The 27,440-nt window shown below is 40.6% G+C and overlaps 2 long non-coding RNA genes across 2 annotated transcripts in view; one reads left to right on the top strand and one right to left on the bottom strand.

Annotated features, from left to right (window-relative positions):
* The first annotated feature begins 1,079 nt into the window (after nt 1-1,079).
* LOC144579693 (uncharacterized) overlaps nt 1,080-27,440 on the top strand; it is an 89,782-nt gene continuing 63,421 nt past the window's right edge. The window contains exon 1 of the long non-coding RNA XR_013527832.1: nt 1,080-1,365. This is a non-coding gene — a long non-coding RNA (uncharacterized LOC144579693). The remainder of the gene's footprint in view (nt 1,366-27,440) is intronic.
* LOC144579692 (uncharacterized) lies at nt 21,170-23,227 on the bottom strand. The gene is made up of 2 exons (XR_013527831.1): nt 22,939-23,227; nt 21,170-22,615 (listed from the first exon to the last, which is right to left on the bottom strand). It is a non-coding gene; the product is annotated as an uncharacterized LOC144579692 (long non-coding RNA).

Here is a 27,440-nt window from a genome sequence, read left to right as displayed (position 1 = left end):
AGGTTGAGGATGGACTTGAGGATGATTAATTTGAAACAGTATTTAAAAACATAAAGAGCTTGTGATCCTCTTATTAATTATTTAAACCTATATGAGTATCTCCTGTGTCTTACTGTCTTTAAAATACCAGATTGATTGAGCTCTTTTTGCCAAAAGACTAAACCTATTAGTATTCATCAGAACTAATTTGTGTGTGTGTGTTTGTGTGTGTGTGTGTTTGTGTGTGTGTGTGTGTGTGTTTGATATGAGTTTGATTTGAGGTCTTTTTGCTGAAGGACATGCAGGTCTTATCAACACTGAACCTGTTGAGTGCCAGGAATTTCACGGAGCTAAAGAGACTGCCGGTGGCTCGATGCATGCCAGGTGACAGATAGTGATCCCGGTGTGGGGTTGGAGCATGTTGCCCTTTTGGTGGCTCCTCCTGGCTCCTCTGGCACGAATCCCTGAAGGAGGCTTGGACTCTGGCACAGGCCCTCTTCCGATGGCAGATGTCATCTTACTGTGATTGGCTTTCTTGGGGGTTCTTCGCGGCATCTCTGGGCATCTGTCTCGGGCTCGGATTCACCACAGAAATCTTTGGAGACACCCTCTACACCTGTTCGGCCCCCATGGGAAGCCAGTTCCAGGTGTCGCCACCTTGCTGCACACTGGGCTTGCCTCCTTGTGGTTGTTCCCTCCATGTCCAGACAGTAGTGCTGAGAAGCAGGAGCCCCTGGGCTTGGAGATCAAGGCAGGGCCCCTTGGTGGGTGGCCCAGGTCGAAAAGTGGCAGTCAGCTTATGGGGCCGGGTAACGTTCTGGTAACACCCATAGTGCCCGCTTCCAGGCCTGAAGCGCTCTCCTCCCACACCCGACCGGAACCGAAGAGTGGGCTCAAGGAAGTACTGAGGTCAGGACTGTCAGGGCCTATGCTGCTTGTGGCACGCAGCCTCCTTCCAGGCGCCGCCCCTGCCACCGACTCCACCTTGTACCTGTGCGGCAGCGGCTGGACAGCGCCAACATTGCTGCTCCCCAGCTGGGCAGACGAAAGCGCATGCGCAAGCGGCCTGTCACAAGCGCCAGCGCTGAGCCCGGGCTCGCGTCACAGTAACAGCCACCGTTGCCTGGGGAACGATCACAGTGGCTTCCCAAAGCAGCGGTCCTCTGTGGCAGTGCCTCAGCATCCGGCAACGGACTCTTTCTCCGCGCGATCCTCGCTGAGTCCTGCGATTTTAGGAATCCGGCAGGCCGAGCCAGGCAGAAGAAAGATCTGTCGGGGCTTCAGAGATGTCCACGGCGCTCCCCAAGAATCACCAAGATGCTGCAGACCTGCCCTAACAGTGTGAGGGTGCCTCTCGTTGAAAGCCCTCTCGGCTGGGATTTCCAGGTAAGGCCTGCCTGCCAATGGCGGGGCTGCTCTGTCCCCGAGGGGACTGGGAGCTGCAGAGAGTGATGCAAGGGAGGAGAAGCCAGACATTTGCTGGCTGCACAGGAAGGGTGAGTTTGCGACAGGACCATGCACACCACACTGCCCCACAGTTTACCCAGGAAACCCAGTTCCTGAGCCATTGTTGTGGATGCTACTGCTGCACCCTGCACTACTTGGTGGGTGATTAATCACCTGCTTAGTAACTTTCTTAGCGGAAGACACTCGGAATTAACATACCACCTTTAAATGTCTGCTCCTTGAACATTTGGCTGTCAGGCCCCAGATAACAAGCTCCTGGAGCTATCCTGGGATGTGGAGGAGACAGAGAAAGGACCCTGCTTATGAGTGGACAAGGTCATTCTGCAACCATCTTCATCACACTTACAGCAGCCAAGCTAGCACCATCAGCAAATGCTGATCCCATCCTAGAGCAGTCAGGGGGCCTGCGGTCCTGCTCCGTGCCAAGGCATCCCCCAGGCTGCCTGACTGACAGGGGGAAAGTGAGACTCCTGTGGGTGGGCATCTTCTCATGAGTTTCGCTTGGTTTTGGGGCATTCACTAATTTTTTAAAATCATTTGCTGACTTTTGTTTATTTGCGATAATATTCACATAAAATAAAACTCACCATTTTAACCATCTTAAAGTGTACAAATCAGAGTATGTAGTATATTCACAATGCCATCCAAACATCAATGCTACCTAATTCAGAAAGATTTTCATCACTCCAAGAGACACTCCATGCCATTAAGTGGCTACTCAACCCCCAGACAATAAAAACCATCAGTCCATGTTTTGCCCCTATGGATCTGCCTATTCTGGACTTTCCTAGGAATGGCATCATGCTGTGTGTGGCTCTCTGTGACTGGCTGTATTCAATTAGCACTGTTTCTCTTCTGTGGCATGCACGCCTCAGCACTGCTTTTTCTTTATGGCTCAGTGAGACCCCACAGGATGGATGGACCAACTTGTGTTGTTCCCTCACTTGGCTATGAATACTGCTTCTATTAACGTGGTATACAGGCGTTTATATAAATGTATTTTCAGTTTTCTCGAGTACACACTTGGAGGTGAACATTACATGTGACTACTTCCCAGGCACTGCCACTAAAGGTGATGTTTTGTGTTTACACATACAGGGTTCTATGATTTCATTCCATTCTGGAATAGTACTGAGCAATATAGGAGGGAAACATTTCTAGGTCTGTTCCCTTATATTACGCAATATTGAAAACCTCTGTTGGGGAACATCATCTTTATACATAAGTTTTTTTATAAACACACTCATATCATATGTATGTGTGTGTGTGTATTTACATACCTGTATCTGTCTATATTCATACAGAGTAACAATATAGAAAACATTATTGATAGGCGGAGTCAATGTAAAGACTGTAAAAAGAAACTTCCATACATCTGACCTGTCTGCCTATACGCCATATCCACAATACTACACAAATAAAGGTACACTCTGACGTACAGCCTGCTGCATGTTATGTGTACTAGAAAACCATTCATTCCTGCTGCTCATTTCTGTGAGTAGAAACATATAAAGCCCACAGCATCATTCAGTGCCAGGTTGATGTTAATTCTTTCTCCTTCCAGTGAGCACCAGGTCAGAAATGAACTGGCCCCATTCCAAAGGCCTTCACCCAGATCTGAGAATGCTGACGTCTCTTCAGTGTTTTCATCAAGGCAGGAGATTTTCTCTTTTTTTCTATTAATGTTTGATGTAGGAACACACTCCTGTCTTTAATTTTTGCTGGCTGGAGAAATGTCTTTTTAGTTACGGGGGGAAAAAAGCCTAGATCTATTTCCTGAAAAGAGACTGCCATACTGAGAGCAAATGTTAGAGTGCATGGTACCTGAGCAGAAGACAACAGGCCGGAGTTAACATGCACCCTAGGGCCAAAACTGGCTGTATTATTCAGGCCAGTTTTTCTGTCAAAGACTTTGCCCACTGCTATTAGCCAGCTCTTCCCAGCCCTAGCTGGATGGACGGACCTTCACTGGGCTGGTTTCCTGAGCCCCTGAATTAAAAACACCTGGGTGCCAGGTAAAAAGGACTTTGTCACCAGTAGAAGGAGAATGGAGTGGGGCGTTTGGCTTCGATTAGATAAACTTGTATTTAGCTAATTGGCCCGTTGGATTCACTTGGGCTGGAGCAGCTGGCGTGAGAGATGACCACTAACCTAGCTTTTTATGGGGCTTTCTTTTGTATCAATACAGATAGGTAGATAAGTAAACACACACATACAGCATTATATGAATACTTCTATGTGATGTCTATGCCAAAAAGCCCCAGATAAAATCTAGGTCAAAGGCTATTTCAGGTTCCAGCCCGTCTAGCCCAGGAGAGTAAATTCAGCCAATTAGCTCAGCCCAGGTGAGTTCAATCAGCCAGTGAGGTGATGTGGGACTGCTGAAGCATCAAGACAGGCCCAGAAGGATGGAAGTGAAAAACACAGACATCCCTCAGGGAAAAGCACAGGGCCCTGAGATGCTGAGCGGGACATGACACCTTATATTGGCAGCACAACTCACTCACTTCCTGGACTTTTGCCTAAAGGTGAAGCTTTATGTTCATATGTACAAAATTCTGTGGTTGAGCTCCATCCTGGGATGGTATTGAGCCATACAGCAGGAAAGAAAGACAACGTCTGTGCCCTTAGGATAGGCTGGAGTATTGAAACATCTGTTGGAAAATATTGAATGTATACTGAATACTTCCATAGGTATCTTAGATAATACTCCTTGCCTATGCTTATCTGTCTACTTGTCTACATCTATATCCATGTGTGTATATATCTATCTACATTGAAACAGAGTAAATATACACAAGGTAGAAGTATTGCTAGGTATTAAAATAATAATATAAAAAGGCTTCCATACATGTAAAGACTTATGTGCTCTTTAAACTATATCTATATCTAAAATACAACACAATGAACATATACCCTGAAAACATCCTATGTATACTAAGGAATGATTGATCTTTACTCCCCACTTCTGTGAGCAGTAAATTCACTAAGGCCATGGGAGTCATTCACTTTGAGGTCAATAATGACACTTTTCTTTTCAGTAGACACAAGGCCAGGAATGAACCAGTCCTAGTTCAAAGGCTTTTGCCCAATTTATTTTATTTGGTTTTTGAGATGGAGTCTCACTCTGTCACTCAGCCTGGTCAAAGGTCATTTTATATTCCAGCACCTACAGCCCTGGTGAGTCAATTCAGCCAAATAGCTCAGCCCATCTGAGTCCAATCAGCTAATGAGGTGACTTGGGACTGCTGAAGCATCACTGCTAAAGTGCAGTGGCACAGTCTTGGCTCACTGCAACCTCTGCCTGCCAGGTCAAAGGGAGCCTCTCAGGTATCTGGGACTATAGGCACACACCATCACGCCCAGATAATATTTTTTTAATATTTTTAGTAGAGACAGAGTTTCACGATGTTGGCCAGGCTGGTCTCTAACCCCTGACCTCAAGTGATCTGCTGCCTCAGCTTCCCAAATGGCTGAGATTACAAGCATGAGCCACCGCGCCTGTCTGACAAGGACACTCTTGTCTTTCAGAGTTGGTTGCTGGAGAGAGGTTTATTTGGGTAAAGAAAAACACTCCCCGTCTGTGCCCTGAAGTTAAACTGCAGCACTGAAAGCAAATGTAGGGAAACGTGGTTCCTGGGCAAAAGACGACAAGGTTAGAGTCAACGCATGCCCAAGTGCCCAAAGCGGCTCTTACTGGCCAGTCCAAAGGTCCTGTGTGTCAAAGACTACACCCACCTGTGTCAGCCAGTTCTCAACGACCCTAGCTGAATAGCCATAACAGTACTGGGTAGGTTTGATGAGCTCCTGAATTAAACCAAACCTCAGTGCCAAATAACAAAGGCTTTTTTACAGGTACAAGAATACGAAGTGGTGCTTGACTCAAATTGAATTCACTTGGACTGAACTAATTGTCTGATTGGCTACATATAGGATACAGGGGATAGAAATAAAAAAAGACCTCTGACCCAGTTTTCTTTTGGAGCCTTTCTTTGTAGATATTCTTACAAATAGGCAGACCCATAAACACACACACAGGATTACATGAGTATGTCTATGTAATTTGTGAGTACATCTGTGTATAGAAGCCCAAATAAAAACTAGGTAAAAGGTCCTTCCTTTTCCAGTCCCTCCAGCCCAGGTGAATCTACTCAATTAGCTCAATTAGTGGATGGGAAAGGTGAGTCCGATCAGCTAATTGGCCCAACCCAGGTGAATTCCACTCAAGAATTGAAACTGCTTAACGAGTAAGGCAGGCCCACAGTGGCAGATGTGAGGAATGCAGGCCTGCATCCAGAAGAGAATCTGGTCCCTGAAGTGTTAAGGTGGACAAAAAACCTTAAGTGGAGGTTGGGCAAAGTGACTCATGCCTGTAATCCTAGCACTTTGGGAGGCTGAGGCAGGTGAATGACTTGAGATCGGGAGTTCAAGACCAAACTGACGAACATGATGTAACCCTGTCTTTACTAAAAATGCAAAAATTAGCCAGTTGTGGTGATATGCACCTGTAATCTCAGCTACCTGAAAGGCTGAGTCTGGAGAAGCACTTGAACCCGGGAGGCAGAGTTGCAGTGAGCCAAGATTGCACCACTGCACTCCAGCTTGGGTAAAAGGTGTAAAATTCTGCCTCAAAAGAAAAATAAAATTAAACTGGCAGTATTGTCAGCTTATGTGCCAGGCCTTGCTCCTAAAAATAAAACTTTATGTTTACACGTACAAGCTTCTATGGCTGTTTTTCATTCTAGGATGGTATTGAGCCATACAGGAGGGAAGAAAGACTAAGTCTTCACCCTTAAGACAGGTAGGGTTACTGACAGTGTCTGTTGGCAAGTACCCCAATGTATATGTGCATATTTACATAGAAATACTGATATATTTCTGTGTGTATGTGTATTTATATAAATATCTACATGTATATATCTACGTATCTCTATTCATACATGGTGTAGATATAGAAGGTAGAAGTACTGATATTTTTAGGTCCTGACAGTAATATACGACATCCATCCATGTAGAGGCCTGTCTGTCCTGTAAACTATGTCTGTAATAGTAAACAAACAGTAACCAAACACTGTGACGTGCATCTTGCTGCACTCAGTGTATGCAAAGGAGCCATTGGTCCTTGTTGCTCACTTCTGTCAGCAGAAATGCACTAAGGAATGAGAGCCATTCAATTCTAGGTCGGTGTTGGCCTTTCTCTTTCTGATGAACACCAGGTCAGAAGTGAACCGCCCCAGCCCAATGACCCTAACACAAATTCACAAATAATGGCTCCTCATTTGGGCTCCCATCGAGACAGGAGCCCTTTTTTCTATAAACATAGAACATAGAAGTACAGTTTTGTCTTTTGGTTTTGGTAGCTGGAGAAGGGTCTTTGGGGTAAGGCAAAGAAAGTCTAGGTTTGTGCCCTGAAGGTAGACTGTGGCACAAAACACAGATGTCAGGGAATGTGGTTCTCAGGCAAACAACTAGGCCAGAGTTAACTTGTGCTGTACTTCCAAAAAAGCTCTTATTGACCAGGCCAGTGGCTTCTTCTGTCAAAGGCTACACCCAGCCATTGGTGTCAGCCAGCTCTGCTGGTATTACCTGCATAACAAGAACCCTACTCGGTGATTTGATGACCCCCTGAACTAAAATCACAAATGTCAGATAACAACGGCTTTTTCACAGATACAAAGAGAATGGGAAGTGGTATGGCTTGGACTGCATTTATGTGGTCTGAGGTAATTAGCTGATTGGATTCTTCTGGGATGGAGGGGCTAGAAGTGGAAGTAATCTCTGACCTACTTTCTTTGAAGGCTTTTCATTGTAGATATATAAATATGGATAGGTAGACATATAAACAACCACACATATGCGGGGTTATATGTCTATGTAATGTCCATTTTTGAGTATGGCTATGTAAAAAAGTCCAAATAAAATCTAGGTAAAAGGCCATTTCTGGCTCCATCCTCTTCAGCCCAGGTGCATGTAATTATTCAATTTGCTCAGCCCAGGTGAATCTGTATTAGCTCAGCATAGGTGAATCCCATCAGCTCACAAGCCAAATGGGCTGTGCTGAAGGATCAAGGTAGACTGCAGCGGTGGAAATGGGGAGTGCAGGCATCCACTGAGAGGGAAAGCAGGGCCCTGTTGTGCTAAGCTGGGCATGGAGCCTCACATGGCAGTACTGCCTGCTTACTTGCCAGGCATGGTTTCTAAAGGTGAAGCTTTGTTTACATTTATACATACAACATTCCAGAACTGTGTGCCATTCTGAGATGGTACAGAGCCACATATATATGTGAAGGAGCCATCGGTCCTTGTTGCTCATTTCTGTCAGCAGAAATGCACTAAGGCCTGGAGACATTCAGGGCTAGGTCCATGTTGACCTTTCCCTTTCTGACCAGGTGAGAAGTGAATCACCCCAGCCCCATGGCCCTAACATAAATTCACAAATAATGGCTCCTCATTAGGGCTCCTAAGTCTAATTCTGCATGCTTAGTATAGGCAGTGTTATTCAAAATGTATGTTGGTGAACATCATACATATACATATTTACAGAGACATACTCATATCATCCTGTATGTGTGTTTATCTACCTATTTATGTCTATCTCTACATCAATTAATCATCTATCTACATTTATAGAGTCTAGATAGAGACGATAGATGTATTGTTATTTTTTGGTACTATTAGGAATATAAAAAGAAAATTCCATACATGTAAAGGCCTATCTGCCCTATCAACTACACCTACAAGGGTAAACAGATGGAGGTCCACTGTGGTGTACGTCCTGCTGCAGTCAACGTATACTAAGAAAACGTTGGCCCTTGTTGCTCACTTTTGTGAGCAGAAAATGCACTAAGGCCAGGGGTTTCATTCATTACCAGTGTTGACCCTGTCCATTCTGGTGAACATGAGGCAGAGATAAACCAGCCCCAGCACAAAGACTCCCACACAGATTTGAGAGTGCTGATTCACATTAGGTTCCCATCAAGGCAGGAACCGTTCCTTTCTTTATGAGCATGTGACATAGGAGTACACTTTTCCGTTTTGGTGGCTTGAGAAGTGTCTTTTTGCATAGGAGAAGAAAAGCTTAAGTATGTTTCCTAAAATTACATTTGGGTACTGAAAACAAATGTCAGAGAATGTGGCACTGGGGCAAAAGACAACCAGGCCAAAATCATCAGTCACCAAAGGACTAAAAGTAGCACGTGTTAGCCAGGTCAAAGAATCAGTGTGTTGAATGCTACACCCACTGGTGTCAGCCAACTTTGCCCAGTCTCAGCTGGATGGCCAGTACCCCACTGAGCTAAATTGAGAGCTCCTGATTTTAAAATATGTGGGTGACAAGGTAGAAGGACATTTTCACAGGCACAGAAAATTAGAAAGTCATTCATGGCCCTGATTTGATTTACTTGAACTGAGCTAATTAGCTTAATTGATTCACCTGGGCTCCAGGGAACTGACAGAAGAATGACTTCTGACCTAGGTTTTATTCTGTTTGCCTATTTTTGTAGATATAGAGAATATAAACATAAATATGCAGATACATAAACACATATACACATACATGATTATATGAGCATGTCTATGTCATGTCTATTTGTGAATATATCTATGTAAAACAGTCACAGATGAAAATGAGGTAAGAGTAATTTTTATTTTCTGTAGCCCAAATTAGTTCAATCAACCTTTCAATTGTGTTTGGGTGTGAGATTCAGAACCTTACCTGAATAGGATGTGTCATTGGGTGAGTGTGACAATCTTGTTTGCTGGGTGGGCATATCACAGTCACAATTTCACCAGGCCCTGTTATGACACACTTTGTACCACCCGAGGGCTTTATACAGTAGGCATGGGAGTCATAATTCTCTACATTACCTTAGTACAGAAATGAATCACATTTCCACCTGCGGACCAGACCTGCAGAGCTTATAGCTTGCAGTGAATGGCAAGAGCTATACTCAGATGGTTCCAGCTGAGCAAGGCTAGCGGGTAACTCTTCCAAGAGAGTCTGACCCAGCATTTGTCCACCAAGTATTTATTGAAAGCATTTGTATTTAACTACAAACATCCACTAGATGGTCATTTGAGATAGGTTGCTGAGGCACTTGTGACTTTGTACACATTCAAACTGCATTTTCAGGAGGCCTAATGGATTATATACTATACATGATATATGTGCTATATAAAATACACTTGTATATAGTACATATATAACACTTTAATGATGTTATATAATAATACATATATTATTACATTTTATGGATGAATATGATAGTACATATAATACATATTTTTTTCTACCCCAAATATAAGCCTCAAAAGAGAGAAATGAGAGAGTTCAGAGAATTAAAATTTATTAATCACTTAATATGTATGAGTACCATACTAGGTGGTTTAGATACCTAATTTCACATTTATAATAATCCTATAAGGATCAAAAAGAATAACTGTTGGGTACTAGCCTTAGTACCTGGGTAATGAAATAATATGTACAACAAACCCCTGTGAGACAAGTTTACCTATAACAAATCTGCACATGTATTCCTCAACCTAAAATAAAAGTTAAAAGAAAGTCTTATGACCTAAGTGATTGTGTTATTTTACAGATGAGAAAAATTAAGTTTCAGGGAGGTTAAATAGCTGCCTTAGATCACAAGGATAAATTACAAGGCTGGGTCTTGAACATAGCTCACGCTTTTTTCCCCATATCAGACATGTTGAAGTAACATAAAATGGTCAGCCATTTATAGCCTTTTTCTGATTGGAAAATGACAGTCATGAGGTTTATGCCTGTCTTGGTAATCTTGTTCCTTCAACACAAAAGTCAACTTGTAGCTAAGAAAACCTACATGAAAAAAGGGTTTTGTGTCCCTAACCAAAATAAATTGCAAAGAAAATACACTTTCACCAGAGTACTAAGAGGTAGTAAGGCTGTCCTACCAAAGGCTGAGAGAAAAATTCTTTTTTTTGTGTGTGTGGGGACCTAGGGTGATGTACTTCCCCAAGTTCTTGATTTACTTATCCATAAGTGCCAGTTAACAATGGCTAACTCACTAAGCACATGGAGAGAGTTCATTTGCAGAGTTGCCTTGCTTGGAACCTGGTGTGCAATAGGCACTTAGTAAATGTAAGTTTCTGTTCCATAAATGCAATTCTCCTTTATTTATTTTTTTATAGAAGGAGAGAAAGAAAGAAAGAAACACAAATGAAGAAGAGGAAGACAGAGGAAGAATAAGAGGGAGAAAAGGAATGTTGTTTTATTCTAAAAATGGGTATTGAAAACCTCTTTTATGCCAATAATTGTGCTTAATAATGGCCGATCAATATTTTATTTAAACCTATGAGTAGGTGTGATGTGAAACTGATAAGAATGTATACTTTATGTATTTAAAGTGGAGAGTTCTATAAATGTTGATGAAGTTTACTTGTTCCGGATCTGAGTTCAAGTCTTGAATATCCTTATTAACTTTCTGTCTCATTGATCTATCTAATATCGATGTTGAAGTCTCCCACTATTATTGTGTGGGAATATAGAGAGCCTAAGTCTCTTTATAGATCTTATGTATCTGGGTGTTCCTGTATATTTAGGATTGTTAGCTCTTCTTGTTGCATTCATCCTTTTACCATTATGTCTTTGTTGCTTTAAAATCTATTTTATCAGAGGCAAGAATTGCAACTCCTGCTTTTCATTTATTTCTTTATTTTTGCTCTTCATTTGGTTGGTAAATCTTTCTCCATCCCTTTGAGTCATTGTGTATCCTTGCATGCGAAATGGGTCAGAATGTAGCATACCATTGGGTTTTGGCTGTATCTTTTGATAAAAGGATTTCATCGATTAAATATAGGATTACCGCTATTTGATGTTAGCTGGTTGTTTTGTCTATTTGTTGATGTAAATTCTTCATTATGTTAATGCTCTTTACTTTTTGGCATATTTTTGAAACGGCTAATACTTGTTGTTCCTTTCTATGTGTAATGCTTCTTTCAGGAGCTCTTGTAAAGCAGGCCTGGTGGTAATAAAATCTCTGAGTACTTGCTTCTTCATAAAAAACAATTACTTTTCCTTCAGTTGTGAAGCTTAGTTTGGCTGGATATGAAATTCTGGGCTGAAAGTTCTTTTCTTTAAAGATGTTGAATATTGGCCCCCAATCTCTTCTGTCTTGTAGGGTTTCTGCTGAGAGATCCGCTGTAAGTCTGATAGGCTTCCCTTTGTGGGTAACCTGACCTTTCTCTCTGGCTGCCCTTAGTAGTTTCTTCTTCATTTCAACCCTGGTGAATTTAGTGATTATGTGCCTTGGGGTTGCTTTTTTTGAGGAATATCTTGGTGGTGTTCTCTGTATTACCTGGAGTTGAATATTGTCCTGCCTTGCTAGGTTGGGAAAGTTTTCCTTGATAATATCGTGAAGAGTATTTTCCAGCTTGGATTCATTCTCTTCGTCACATTCAGATACACCTATCAAATGTAGATTATGTCTTTTCGCATAGTCCCATATTTCTTGAAGACTTTGCTCATTCCTTTTTAATCCTTTTTTCATTATTTTTGTCTTCTCGTTTTATATCATTAAGTTGGTCTTCAACCTCTGATATCCTTTCTTCTGCTTGATCAATTCGGCTATGAAAACTTGTGCATAGTTCACAAAGTTCTCGTGTTGTGTTTTTCAACTCTGTTAATTCATTTATATTCCTCTCTATATTGTCTATTCTTGTTAGCATTTCATCAAACCTTTTTCCAAAGTTCTTAGTTTCTTTACACTGGGTTAGAACAAGTTCTTTTAACTCCCAGAAGTTTCTTATCATTCACCTCCTGAAACCTACTTCTGTTAATGGAACACAGTCCTTCTCCATCAGGTCTTGTTCCATTGCTGAAGAGAAACTGTAATCCCCTGTAGAGAAAGAGGCATTTCGATTTTGGGTATTGTCAGCCTTTTTAGGCTGGTTTCTTCCCTTCATTATAAATTTATCCATCTGTCATCTTTGCAATTAGTGCCTTTCTAATTAGGTTTCTGAGTGGATGTCCAATTGATTGATTCCCAGCGCCAGAATCTGAGCAACCCACTGCGCCGGCCAAAACAGCAGCGTTAAGACTCATGGTGCTCTTCTGCCTGAGAATCTCTTGTCTGCCTTCCTTCTTGAGTCCGTAATAGGCGACTCTGCCTTCCTGGAGCTCCAAACATCGGTCAGAAAGGAAACCAGTCCAGTTTCTTCTGCCGAGGCACCTGCAAAATCGCCACACCAGCCACAAGAGTTGCACTGGCGACCCGTGGGGCTCCTCTGCTGGGAATCTTCTGGTCCGTGAGCGACAAAAATTCTTCTGAAAGTGTGGCATCCTCTCGTTCTCTGCACGTTCACTGGGAGCTACAATCCTGAGCTGTTAGCGATCAGCCATCTTGGATCTTTCTCCATATAGTATGAACACTCTATAACAAGCATTTTTAATATTAGCTTCCTTTTTAATGGAAAAGATGTTCTGCATTAACATTGTTTCTAAAAAAATATGTGATACAGGCTCAGAAGAGGTCTAACACAGGCACTGCCTTAAAAAAAGCAACCATAGATTTATTCTGTTACAGGATTTTTAATTAAAATATTATATTTACACTTCTGCTGATAATCTTTTAAATTTCTAAAATTCAGATCAGACAAAAACCCAAGATATTAACCAAGGCAAAAAAAATCACTATTGGCTTCAGATGTGAAAGCCTGTTTTGTATGTCTGAAAAAAATTTCTCAAAACATGTATTATCCAGCCAAAAAACAGGAATCCAAGTTTTGACTTCGAGAATAGGCTAAGAAAACCAGAGAGAACTTACAGGCATTTGAGAGAATAACCTTGACTTTCTCTGCTGCCTTTCCTTTTGAATGTTAGCTAATTTCCAAGTAGCATTGAACCACCATGCCAAAATGAAGTAACATCTTAGAGATCTTCAGAGTATCACAGGCATAGAAGCAAAAGGAAACCTTGGAAAAGTGGAGGCACCATTCTTCTCCATTATCCCCTTAAAGGTATTCATTCACCTGTCTTGAAACTGCACATGGTGAAAGGCATGTGTGAAAGAGTTAGTTAGCTGTTTGCATTAGTTAGTTAATTAGTTATCTCTTTGCATATTTATGCCCATATTTCTAAATAAGTCATTTTTTAAAATGTTGATTTTCATTTCTGATTAAAACATTTAACTGAAAAATCGAGAGAGAAGGAAAGAGAAAGAAGAAAGAGAAAAAATGAGGGAAATAAAAAGAGAAGGAAAGGATGGAGGGAATGAAGGAGAAAAGAAAAAGACATGAAGAAAGAGACAAAAGGAAGGAAGGAAGGAAGGAAGAAAGAAAAGAAAGAAGAAAGGGGGAGCAAGAAAGAGAGAACGGAGGGACAGAGAGAAGGAGGGAGGGAGGGAAAGAATGGAAGGCAAAGGAAGAGAGAAAAGAACCAAGCAGCAGGTAGGATGCTAAGAAGTAAAGAAGAATTTGGGAGAAATTGGAGTCTATAACGTCCTTAGGAGGAGGGGCACAGATAAACACCTCACAGTTTCAGTTGAAGCTCTTGAAATATAATATGCATTAAGATATATCCAAAGGATTATAAATCGTTCTATTATAAAGATACATGCACACTTATGTTCATTGTGTCACTGTTGATAGTAGCAAAGACCTGGAACCAACCCAAATGCACATCAATGACAGATTGGACAAGGAAAATGTGTCACATATACACGATGGAATACTATGCATCCATAAAAATGATGAGATCTTGTCCTTTGTAGGGACATGGATGAATCAGAAAACCATCATTCTTAGCAAACCGACACAAGAGCAGAAAATCAACCACATGTTCTCAACTTATAGGCAGGTGTTTAACAATGAGAACACATAATCACAAGGAGGGGAACATCAAACACTGGGGTCTGTTGAGGGGGATTACCGGACAGACAGTGGGGGGTAGGGAGCTTGAGGAGGGATACCTTGGGGAGAAATGCCAATTAGAGGTGATGTGGGAATGGAGGCAGCAAACCGCATTGCCATGTATGTACCTATGCAACAATCTTGCATGTTCTGCACATGTACTCAAGAACCTAAAGTGCAATAAAACATACATATATATATATGTCTGTGTGTGTGTGTGTCTGTGTGTGTACACACACAGACACACACACACACAGAGACACACACACACACACACACAAAAAAACACACACCAAAATTTAAACTTTCTACAAAAGATTAAGGGCAAACCAAAAGCCTTTGGAGAACCAAGTTAAGTCTTAAATTATCTCAATAACTGATTAGCCAAAAATGATCTTTATGTACCCCAAATACCTGCTGGATGAAAAGTTGAACCTTTCTGAGAAGAGAGAACAAATGTATAAACACTATAAGTTTTAAAAATATGATGTGGCATTTAACCAAAAATCCACAGGCATGTCTGGAAAAGGAACCAAATTAAGTGAATATAAAGAGAAATAACAGACAATAAAATACAGAAAATCTGGGTATTGGAGTTATAAAAATAGACATTAAAACAATTGTGATAGATGTTCAAGAAAATGAACAACTGGATAAAGAAATTCACCAGTGAATAACTAAAGTCCATTTATTTATAATTAATTCTTTCTTTATTAAATAATATAACTTTTTTATCAAAGTGATCCAGAATTGTTAAAAGTCAAATGCAATTTGTTACTCAGAATTAGAATTAAGAAATAAACATCAAACACTTCTAAAAGGTCACTTGAGCAAAACAGAGTTCTCTCTTTACTCCTCCTCTGGTCCTTTTCCCAAGGATTACACCATTCAGCTAGTTAGTCACCTCTTGGAATATTTATAACCATATTTCTAAATAAGTGATTTTTTTTTATAAAGTATTGGTTTTCCTTTCTGATTAAAACCTTTAACTGAGGGGTGAAGATATAATGTTCTTACTTATTTCTCCAATTCACACGCATACATTCTGTCCTGATTGTCTCATATATAATTTTTACTTTGATCTTTATTCAGCTAAAATTTGTTTATTTATATTTTATTTTATTTTATTTACTTTATTTATTTTCAAGATGGAGTTTCACCATCACCCAGGCTGGAGTTCAGTGGCACAATTTTGGCTGACTGCAACATCTGTCTCCCAGGTACAAGTGATTCTCCTGCCTCAGCCTCCTGAATAGGTGGGATTACAGGCACCCACAACCATGACCAACCATTTTTTTCGTATTTTTAGTAGAGAAGGGGTTTTATTATGATGGCCAGGCTGATCTCAAACTGCTGGCCTCAAGTGATCCAACTGTCTCAGCCTCCCGAACATGAAATCACACTTGTGATCCACAGTGTCCAGCCAAAATTTGTTTATTTTTAACAAAGAATAAAATAGTGGCTCTGGAACCAACCAAAAGGTAAATAAGTAAAATGCACTCAAGAGATATGCTTAAAGCAAATTGGATAAAGCAAAAGAGATTAGTGAATATTAACTAGGTCAGTAAAAAAATATCGTGCTAATGTGTGAGGAGAAGAAAAGGTGGTAATACAGAGAAAGCAATAAGAGAGCAATAGAGCACAGAGAAAAGTCAAACATGTAACTGAAGTCTGAGAAGGAAAGAGTGGGGTGGATACTATACTGGCTGAGAACTTTCCAAAACCAATAAAGACATGAAGCCACATTTGCAGGAAGTTCTATAAACTCCAAGCAGGATATGTGCAAGAAAATCCACATGAAAGCAGTCATCATTACATTTCAAAAACCCAAAGACAAAATATTAAAAGCAGACAGGCTCCCTCTCCTTAACACACATACACCTTTGAAAGAACCATTTTGCCTGACAGACGGCTTGTCAACAAAAATTTTAAAAGCTGGTGCAACTTACAATCATTGGTATCATCTTTGGTGCACTTAAAGAAAATATCTATTCACTAAATTCTGAACACAGGAACCATGCATACTAATAGAAAACGGAGCATTTTTTACTTCTATGTTACTAGGTTGGTGCAAAAGTAATTGCAGTTTTTGCCATTGAAAGTAATGGCGGTAGGGCACAGTGGCTTATGCCTGTAATCTCAGCGCTTTGGGAGGCCGAAACAGGTGGATCACTTGAGAGGTCCGAAGTTTGAGACCGGTCTGGCTAACATACTGAGACCCTGTCACTATTAAAAATGCAAAAATTAGCCCGGCATGGTGGCAGGTGCCTGTAATCCCAGCTACTTATTAGGCTGAGGCAGGAGACTTGCTTGAACCCAGGAGGTGGAAGTTGCTGTGAGCTGAGATCACTCCAGCCTGGCTACAGAGCAAGATTCCACCTTAAAAAAGAAACAAAGGGAATTGCAAAAACCTCAATTATGTTTGCACCAACCAACATAAGTTAGTTTCCCTCCCACTGTTAGCAAATGGAAACTAAACGAATGTACAAACTAAGTGTTTCCTGTAATTGAACAACAGATAGTAAAGGGCTGTGATCCATGTGAGAAGGGTACAAATCACATGTGTCCTGTGACTGCCCAGCTTCCTACCTGGAGACATTTTCAGTATCACTGTAGAGGAAAAGGAAGCCAAACAGAACACAGTGGCCTCACTAGATTGAGAGGTCAGAGCTCATGGAGGCTTAGATAGCTAGATTTTGGGAGGCAGAAACTGGAGAGAAGAAGCCTACACAGATGAGAAGGCAGCAATTTTTCATAAAGATTTGTTTCTAGCTGACAACTAAGATGTGCATAAAAAGAATAAAGTCCCATGTAGCCAGGAGGAGAGCAGTTAGTGGAGAGGTGTAAGTCGAGCAATTTCTAGATGTAAGGAAGAACTGGAACATAGGCAAGTTCTGATGATCCTCAGTGAGAAAACTCATTGGAAACCTGGGGAGTACAGGAGAGCCCACAGATGGATGGCACCTTCCTGGCAGCAGAAATAAACTAGCTCTAGAATAACAGCTGTTGTAAGACTTGACCTATGTTTCTTATAGATTCTGGATATTAGCCCTTCGATAGGTGCATGGTTAGATAGGGAGAATATTTTCTCCCATTCTGTAGGTTGTCTGTTTACTTTTTAAATTTCTTTCACTTTTCAGATGCTCTTCAGTTTAATTAGGTCCCATTTGTCAATATCTGTTTTTATTATCATTGCCTTTGGCATCTTTGTCATGAAATGTTTGCAGGACCCATGTCCACAGTGGTATCTTCTAGGTTTCCTTCAAGGGTTTTCGTAGCCCTAGCAACACTTTACGTTTTAGGTTTAAGCCTTCAATCCATCTTAAGTTGATTTTTGCATGCGGTAAAAGAAACGGTCTAGTTTCGATCTTCTGCATTGGATAGCCAGATATCCCAGCAATATTTATTGAAAAGGAAATCCTTTGACTGTGAAAAGCAATTTGGAGATTACTCAAAGAACTTAGAGCAGAACTAGCATTTTACCCAACTATCCAGTGGGTGTATTTCCAAAAGAATATGAACGTTTTTACCATAAAGTCCTGTACATACATATGCCCATCACAGCATTATTCACAATAGTAAAGACATAGAATCAACCTTAGTACCAGCAATGGTAGACTGGATTAAAAAGAATGAGATTATGTCTTTTGCAGCAACATGGATAGAGCCATTATCCTAACCAATCTAATGCAACACAGAAAATCAAATGCTGTGTGTTCTCACTTATAAGCGAGCGCTAAACACTGAGTACACATAAATAGAAAGAAGAGAGCAACAGACACCAGGGCCTGCTTGAGGGTAGAGTGTGGGAGGAGTTTGAAGATCAAAAAACTAGGTATCAGATACTATGCTCATTAATTATTTGCTGAAACAATTTGTACAGTAAACCCCTGCAACACTCAACTTACCTGTATAATAAACCTGCACATGTACCCCTGAAACAAAAGTAAAAGTTGAAAAAAATATTGAAAAGAAATACCAAGAATTTTCTTATCAGAAAAATTTTCTCTAAATTTAAAGGTGATGGCTGGGCAAAGTGGCTCTTGCCTGTAATCATAGCATTTTGGGAAGCCAAGTGCGTTAATCACCCGAAGTTAGGAGTTCAAGACCAGCCTGACCAACGTGGTGAAACCCTGTCTCTACTAAAAATCCAAAAATTAGGTGGGCATGGTAGCAGGTATTTGAATGAACAAGTTACCTTAACAAGGTCATAGAATACAACAACAATGCCAACAATAAACAACTGAAAAATAAAATTTTTAAAATAGTACCATTCAGACTGGGTGTGGTGGTTTATGCCTGTGGTCCCAGAACTTTGGGAGGCTGAGGTGAGTGGATCATGAGGTCAGGAGTTTGAGACCAGTCTGGAAAACATGGTGAAACACCAGCTCTACTAAAAATATCAAAAATATTCAGGTGTGGTGGTGGTTTTCTGTGATACTAGCTATTGGGGAGGCTGAGGCAGGAGAATTGCTTGAACTCAGTAAACCGAGATCATGCAACTGCACTCAAGCCTGGACAACAGAGTGAGACTCTATCTAACAAAAATCCCATTCAAAATAATATCAAAAACATTAAATACTAGAAATAACTTTAACAAAATAAGTGTAAGTTCAGTCTACTAAGAACCTCAAAACACTGCTGAGAGAGATTAAAGACCAAAAATAAATGGATATTAATATACCATGTTAATAGTTTAGAAGTTTAAAATTTTTAAGATGTGAATTCTGCACAAATTGCACTACAGTTTCATCATCCCAATCAATATTTTCACAAGCTTTGTTTGCAAAATTTGACAAGCAGTTTACAAAATTTATATATATATTCAAAGGACATGGAACTGCCAAAACATTTTTTTGTCACAGAAGAAATTTGGAAAGACTATTTTCAACTGATTTCAAGACTTAACTATAAAGCTAATCACGTGAGTGTGGTTTTGGCACAGGATGGATATATAGAGCAAAGAAACAGAATTGATTAGGAATAGACCCACATCTCTGTGACCAATCAGTTTATCACAAAGGTGCCAAATTAACTCAAATTAATTATTCAACAAGAATAGTCTTTTCACCCAATTGTGGTAAAATAACTGGAACTTCACGTGGAAATAAGTGAACTTTGATACTTCATTTACTCTATACACCAGATTAACTCAGAATGGGTGGTAGACCTAAATGTAAACGATAAAGACATAAAAATTTTAAAGAAAACCCAGGAGAAAATTTCTGAGGATTTGGGTAAGCCAAACTTTCTTTCTTCCTTTCTTTCTCTTTCCTTCTTTCTTTTTTTCTCTCTATTTCTTTCCTTCCTTCCTTCCTTCCTTCCTTCTTTCCTTCTTTTTTCTTTCTTTGTTTCTTTCTTTCTTCCTTTTTTTTCTGAATCTCCCTTCAATCAGGGTCCTGAAGAAAGTCTCCGCTCCCCACCCTGCTGCTATAATGTGATTCCTGCTCATTCACACACATGCACACTGGGCAATGATGTAGCATTACTCCTCTCATGACAAGGCCTCACCCTCAGAAATTGTGCTAAGAGAACTTGTGCTTCTTGAGTTTTCTGCCAACGGGCTATGTAAGTGCCCAGAGGATTCATGGCTTACTTTTATTCCCAGATCTTGAATCTGCAGCAGTGACCTGTTTCCTCCACTAGCCTAGGCTTCTGGGTCATCTGTCCCTCTTATCTGCCTGCATGTACACATTTATAAGTCAGAGCTACCCCGCCTGCCTGGACCAGTAACTGCAGCACTAACCAGTCTTTTCACCAACTGTGTACTGTTCCCTAACCATAGTTTTTTTTCTTTTCTTTTCTTTTCTTTTTTTTTTTTGAGACTAAGGTTCATTCTTGTTGCCCAGGCTGGAATTCAGTGGTGGGATCTCAACTCATTGCAACCTGTCTCTCTGGTTGAAGAGATTCTCTTGTCTCAGCCTCCCAACTAGCTGGAATTAAAGGTGCATGCCACCACTCACAGCTAATTTTTGTATTTTCAGTAGAGATGGGGTTGCGGCATGATGGCCAGCCTTGTCTTAAGCTCGACCTCAGGTGATCCACCCACCTCGGCCTCCATGAAGTGTTGGTATTACTGGAGTGACCCTGTGCACCTGGCCCTTTAGGCTTTTTATAGCATATTCTTTTATACTGACTTTTTTCTTTTCCACAAATGCTGTTTCACAATCCCAAGGCCACACGTCTGGTTCCTAAATACATATGCTACTTAAAATCCAGTGTCCACGAGATCAGGATAAATTATTTGGACTTACTTATTGTAAGCATAAATACAAAATGAAAATGAGACACTTAATCAACCTAAAAATAAAAAAGAAATTTACTCTTCTTCTTAAAACATTTAATTTAGATACCTTTTATATGTAACTTGTTTCTCTGCTTTTTGTCTTTTATGTATCTTTGAAATCTATTTCTGCTCTAACTTTTATTCTCTCTCTCTCTCTCTCTCTCTCTCTCGATAAAGTTTCACTTTTGTAACCTAGTCTGGAGGGCAGTGGTGCGATCTTGGCTCACCGCAACCTTCGTTTCCTGGTTTCAAGGGATGCTTTGGCCTTAGTCTCCCCTGTAGCTAAAATTACAAGCACCTGCCACCACACCTGGCTAATTATTGTATTTTTAGTAGAGACTGGGTGAAACATGGTGAAACCCCCAGCTGGCCAGGCTATTCTTGAAATGATAACCTCAGGTGATCTGCCCACATTGGCCACTCAGTGCTGAGATTACAGGCGTCAGCCACTGTGTCCAGCCTATTATTTTCTTTATAATGCAAACATTGAGAATATTTAGGTTTTTAAAAAAATATTTTGGAATTAAAGTTAAGTTTTTTATCTAACATCTCTTTCTTTTTTAATATAGAAATACAGCACTATAAATTTCTGTTTTAGAGCTGTTTTGTGGGTTATTTTGCATTCCATGAGTTACTGTATGTTGTGTTTCTATTTTCTTTTCTTTCAATATACTTTCTGATTTCCCTTTGCTTTTTCTATTTGACACGTTGGCTGACAAGAAATATGTTATTTACTGTTCACATATTTGTAAGCTTCAGATTTTTCTTTGGCTATTGATTTGTAGTTTTATTAAATTGTAATTTTAAAAGGTGAAACATTGGGACATGGAAGCTCATGCCTGTAATCCAAGCACTTTGGGAGGCCGAGGCAGGTGGATTATCTGAGGTCAAAAGTTTCAGACCAGTCTGACCAACATGACGAAACCGCGTCTTTACTGAAACTACAAAATTAACTTGGTGTGGTAGTGTGTGCCTGTAATTTTACCTACTTGGGAGGTTGAGGCAGGAGAATCACTTGAACCCAGGAGGTGAAGATTGAAGTGAGCTGCGATCTCGCCCTTGCACTCCAGCCTGGGTGATAGAGTGAGACTCCATCTCAAAACAAAAACAACAAAAAAAGTGGATATAATTTTAATATTTTTAAGCACAGCACATTCTATACGTAGACTGTGGAATTCCCACATGCAGACCACTGTCCCTTAATGAGTTTCAGAAAAGAAAGCCCTGCTCCCAAAAATTACTCAGACAGCTGAGATCAAGGAACATTCCCAAGATAGATTAGATATCACATATTTCTAAACAGAATTACATTCTACTATAAATATATTCACCTTTTCTTACATGACTGACAGCTCACTTATTTATGATACTGAGCCCACTGTTATTTCATACCATGGCTAACTCATGCCTTGTAATCTGTCCTTAGATAACCAAGAGTCAACTAAGCTAGTCATGGAAACAGAGTAAGTTTATGAATTATCAATCTGTTTCTTTTTATTTTGGCAATCAGTGTGTTTTAATTTTCTTAGGAAAGTAATTAGGAAGAAAAATGAAGATGATATTCAGAAAAGACTTTTAGTTGCAGACTCAACACCTACAAATCTAACTTCAAAAGAACAATACTGAGACTTGCTCCTCCAAATGTCAATCAGGACGCCTAATCAGTGGCATCCACTGAGTGCCTACAAGAAATACAGAATTTCAGGCTCACTCCAACACAGGAATTACAATCTGTCTTTTAACAAGAATCCTAAGTAGAGGAAATACACATAAGTTTAAGGACAGCACTGGAGCCCCTCAAGGGGTCATGAGGATGGGATGGCTGGGTCCCTCCAACCTTAGATGTGCCACAGGACCAAGGGCTCCTGGAGAAAACTGATTGTAGGTGTGTTGCACCCGTCGTGTTTCTTGAGGAGTGACCCACCTCCAGATGAGCAGGTGATTATGACACCTGCAGGTGGCAGCCAGACCCCACTACACCGAGGCAATGGAAAGCACCTGGAAAACAAAGAATGCGGAGTGCTGCAGCCCCAAACTGAGAGAAACGCTGACTGGCAGCAGAAGGTAAGCGGACTAGAGAAATCGCACTGGAGTGCACTGGCCACACTCATGTCAGCGTGTCCCACACACACACACACACGCACACACTCAACAAACTCATAAAGAAACATGCATACACACACTCACACACACTCAGAAAGACACACGGAGACATCCTACACTCACACGGAAACACACACTCCAGGTAGCTCCAGAGGCTGCTCTCTGCCTGGAAGCCCCTCGGGGACAGAGCAGCCCCGCCACAGGCAGGCAGGCCATACCAGGGAATCCCAGCCAGGAGGGCTTTCAACGAGAGGCACCTTCACACTGTCTGCGCAGGCCTGAAGCATCTTGTTGATTCTTGGGGAGGGTCATGGGCATCCCTGAAGCCCCGACAGATCTTTCTTCTGCCTGGCTCGGCCTACCGGATTCCTAAAATCGCAGGACTCAGCGATGACCGCCCGGAGAAGAGTCCGTTCGTTGCCCGATGCTGAGGCACTGCCACAGAGGACCGCTGCTTTGGGAAGCCACTGTGATCGTTCCCCAGGCAACGGTGGCTGTTACTGTGACGCGAGTCCAGGCTCAGCGCTGGCGCTTGTGACAGGCCTCTTGCGCATGCGCTTTTGTCTGCCCAGCTGGGGAGCAGCAATGTTGGCGCTGTCCAGCCGCTGTCGCACAGGTACAAGGTGGAGTCGGTGGCAGGGGCGGCGCCTAGAAGGAGGCTGCGTGGCAGAAGCAGCATAGGCCCTGACAGTCCTGAACTCAGTACTTCCTTGAGCCCACTCTTCAGGTCCGGTCGGGTGGGGGAGGAGAGCGCTTCAGGCCTGGAAGCGGGCACTTTGGGTGTTACCAGAACGTTACCCGGCCCCATAGCTGACTGCCACTTTTCGACCTGGGCCACCCACCGAGGGGCCTCGCCTTGATCTCCAAGCCCAGGGGCTCCTGCTTCTCAGCACTACTGTCTGGACATGGAGGGAACAACCACAAGGAGGCAAGCCCAGTGTGCAGCAAGGTGGCGACACCTGGAACTGGCTTCCCATGGGGGCCAATCATGTGTAGAGGGTGTCTCCAAAGTTCTTTTGGTGAAACCAAACTGGAGGCAGACGCCCAGGCATGCCGCTAAGAACCCCCAAGAAAACCAAGCACAGGAAGATGACATCTGCCATCTGAAGAGGGCCTGTGCCAGAGTCCAAGCCTCCTTCAGGGATTCGTGCCAGAGGAGCCAGGAGGAGCCAGGAGGAGATGCCCCAACCCCACACCGGGATCACTATCTGCCACCTGGCATGCACCCAGCCAACCCCAATCTCTTTAGCTCCGTGAAATGCCTGGCATTCAACAGGTTCAGTGTTGATAACACCTGCATGACCTACAGCAAAAAGACCTCAATTAAACTCATATCAAACACACACACACACACACACACACACACACACACACACACACCAGTCCTGATGAATACTAATAGGTTTCATCCTTTGGCAAAAAGACCTCAATCAATCTGGTATTTTAAAGACAGTAAGACACTGGAGAAACTCATTTATGTTTAAATAATTATTAAGAGGATCACAAGCTCTTCATGTTTTTAACTACTGTTTCAAATTAGTCATCCTCAACCTCCCCCAAATTTTCTTGAGTTAAATCCTTCTTCATTATAGAAGATTGTTATTCTTTTCTGTATTTTCGTTGTGTCATTTACACTGTTGTATTAGACTCATGTTGGGGTGTCATTTTTGCCATACTGCAATAGTTGTACTGCAGTCCGAATTATTCATGTGTAACTCGTGAACATGGAACTACTTTATAGTACTTTACCCTATATTTTTGGAAACCTAACCTTCAGGATAGCTCCCAAGACTTTCTACATAAACTAAGTCCAAAATATTAGCCAATTCCTTACAACTTCTCTAGATTTGTTGAAGGATTTTCTCTTTCTCTACTATAAATTTTACTCGATCTTTCTCACTGCTGTTATGAAAAAACTCATAAAATTTAAGACTTCATGCCATCGTTTGAGAAATTACAAGTGACCTTCGAATCATGAAAATAGGTGGCATGATTTGGAAGTAAATATTTAAAAGCCTAACAAATACTAATATATTTCTTTAATCATAATATGTTTATTCTTTTTGAAATCAATATATAAGTTTGGAATTAAAAATTTAATTTTTGAAGTAAATATTTAAAAACCTGACAACACTCATATCTGTTTTATCAATATGTTTATTATTTCAGAAATATTGAATTTGTGTGTCCTCAGGTAATTTAATGAGGCTTTACCAGAAGACAATTTTTTCAAGAAATAGGAACTGTTTCCCTTATAAATTTCCTGTAACAACTGCAAGAACCTTTGTGCCACTGTCTTTGAGGGTTCGATGCCTGTTTTTAATTAGTTTTTTGTTCACCCCTTCACTGGCCCACCCCACTCAGAGCTTTCATCAATTTCTTCTGGACTTTTGCGAAGAGCCTAGGTGCTTCATCAGGTGAGATTCCTGATCAGCATTAGGACTGATTAAAAGAAAAAAATACCAGATGAAACAAAGAAAGGAAAACAAACAAAAAAAGCTCTTCCTGGGCCATCGTCTCACCTTTCTTTATTTCACCAGAGAGAAGCATTTAACCCAAATTTTAACATTTAGAAAAGGCTAAGGGAGTTTAGAAACTTTATTGTTTTGACATAAAACATCATAGCCTTAGCAAGAAGTGCTTAGATCAAATTGGTTTATGGCCTCTAAGGAGAGACTGAGGTCAACAACTCTTCTCCAGAAAAAAGCAATTCCCTGTGTCAGATTATCAATCTTATTTGCATCTACATGCAGAGTATAACCCTGTGTGGGAGCTTAATAAGAGGATGAAATCTGTTTTTGAAACTGTTTCCAATAAGGAATATTTTAAGATAGGTCTTATTGTGAAATTATTTCCACTTTTATTCTGAGATGAGAAAATAATAGATATAGACAGTTAATCCCTAAAGACAAGGTTTTATCATCCAATTTACCTGACAAGATTTTCCTTGTCTCCAAGTTTCTTGCCAAGTTGCATATGCAGTTCTTCAGTCTTCAGCCTTGGGCTTCTTTTGCAACACAGACTACCATTTTCTTCCCTCTCCAGAAACTCTTTCTGGACACACAAGGGATAATAAAATGAAACATAACCAATCATATCAGGATATGATGGAAACGACTTTATGTAAACACATTTCTCAAATTTAACACTGTAAAGGGCTTAACATATTCCAACCTCATGTTCTTCTTTCTCGAGAGAGAAGCCATGTTTCCTCCACTGGTTCTCTGAGGAAAAATATATACATACCTAATGTTGAATTAATGATAAAGATAAATTTCATATTTTCAACATTCTTGCTTAAGTTAGGTCCTTGAAGACTTAGCTATGTCTAATTAATACAGTATAAGACCACTGCATTTCGTTAACATTTTTGCAACAGAAATTAAAAAGTAACACATTAAATATACTCTATAGTACTTCACCTGTAAATCACCATATATCTGATGGAATAAATGAATTCTGGAAAATTATTTTAAAGCATTATCTCAACATTTCTATTTTGTCCTGAATTATGATTTACTTAGAGCATTTCAGGTTTCATAAGTTCTCACAAATGACTTCTACAGTGGAAATGCTCAACATGGGATTAACTACACACATTGCCCACATGTACGCATGGGCATTTGTGTTTATGTAAACAAATAATTTCTAAGCAACTGAAAACAGCAGAAAAAAAGGTCTCACACATCCAAAAACCTAGAGAATGTGAAACCAACAAAAATGTCATATAAAAGATCATTTAAAAGTAATTCATTGAAAATTCACATCCTATATTTCTGAATACATTTACCATTCCAAAGATCATATAGAAACGTGTCAAAGAACTCTAAGGACATGAGTATTTGCAGCCAGTAAGTTAGAAACCTCCACCAAGTACAGCACATTCTATGCATAGATTCTGTAATTCCCATGTGCAGACCACTGTCCCTTAGAGAGTGGCAGAAAAGTAGGCCTTGCTCCGAAAAATTACTCAGACAGCTGAGATCAAGGAACATTCCCAAGCTAGATAACTTACCAAATATTTCTAAACAGAATTACATTATACAAAACATATATTAAATTTTCTTACATGACGGATAGTTCACTTGTTTATGATACCAAGAACACTGTTATTTCATACCATGGCTAACTCCTACCTTGAAATCTGTCCTTAGGTAACCAAGAGTCAACTAAATTAGTCATTCAAACAGAGTAAATTTATGAATTATCAATCTGTTTCCCTTTATTTTGGCAATCAGTGTGTTTGAATTTTCTTAGGAAAGTAATTAGGAAGAAAAATGAAGATGATATAATGAAAAGACTTTTAAACAATTTTTTGTTTAAAAAAATGTTTCTTTAAAAACAATTAAAAAAACTTTTTTAAAAAAAACTTTTAAACAACACCTACAATTCTTACTTCAAAAGAACAATATTGAGATTTGCTCCCCCAAATGTCAATCAGGACCCCTAATCAGTGGAATCCAGTTTGAGACCAGACTTGGTTACATAGTGAGACTCTGTCTCTACAAAAAAATAAAAAATACGGTGGCTCACACCTGTAATCCCAGCACTTCAGAAGGTTTAGGAGAGAGGACTGCTTGAGCCTAGGAGTTTGAGACCAGACTTGGTTACATAGTGAGACTCTGTCTCTACAAAAAAAAAAAAAAAATACAGTGGCTTACACCTGTAATCCCAGCACTCTGGGAGGCCGAGGAGGGCGGATCACAAAGTCAGGAGATCG

The sequence above is a fragment of the Callithrix jacchus genome, chromosome 16 (genome assembly GCF_049354715.1).
Source record: "Callithrix jacchus isolate 240 chromosome 16, calJac240_pri, whole genome shotgun sequence".
Taxonomy (NCBI): Eukaryota; Metazoa; Chordata; class Mammalia; order Primates; family Cebidae; genus Callithrix; species Callithrix jacchus.
This window is presented reverse-complemented; position numbering and strand designations above follow the sequence as displayed.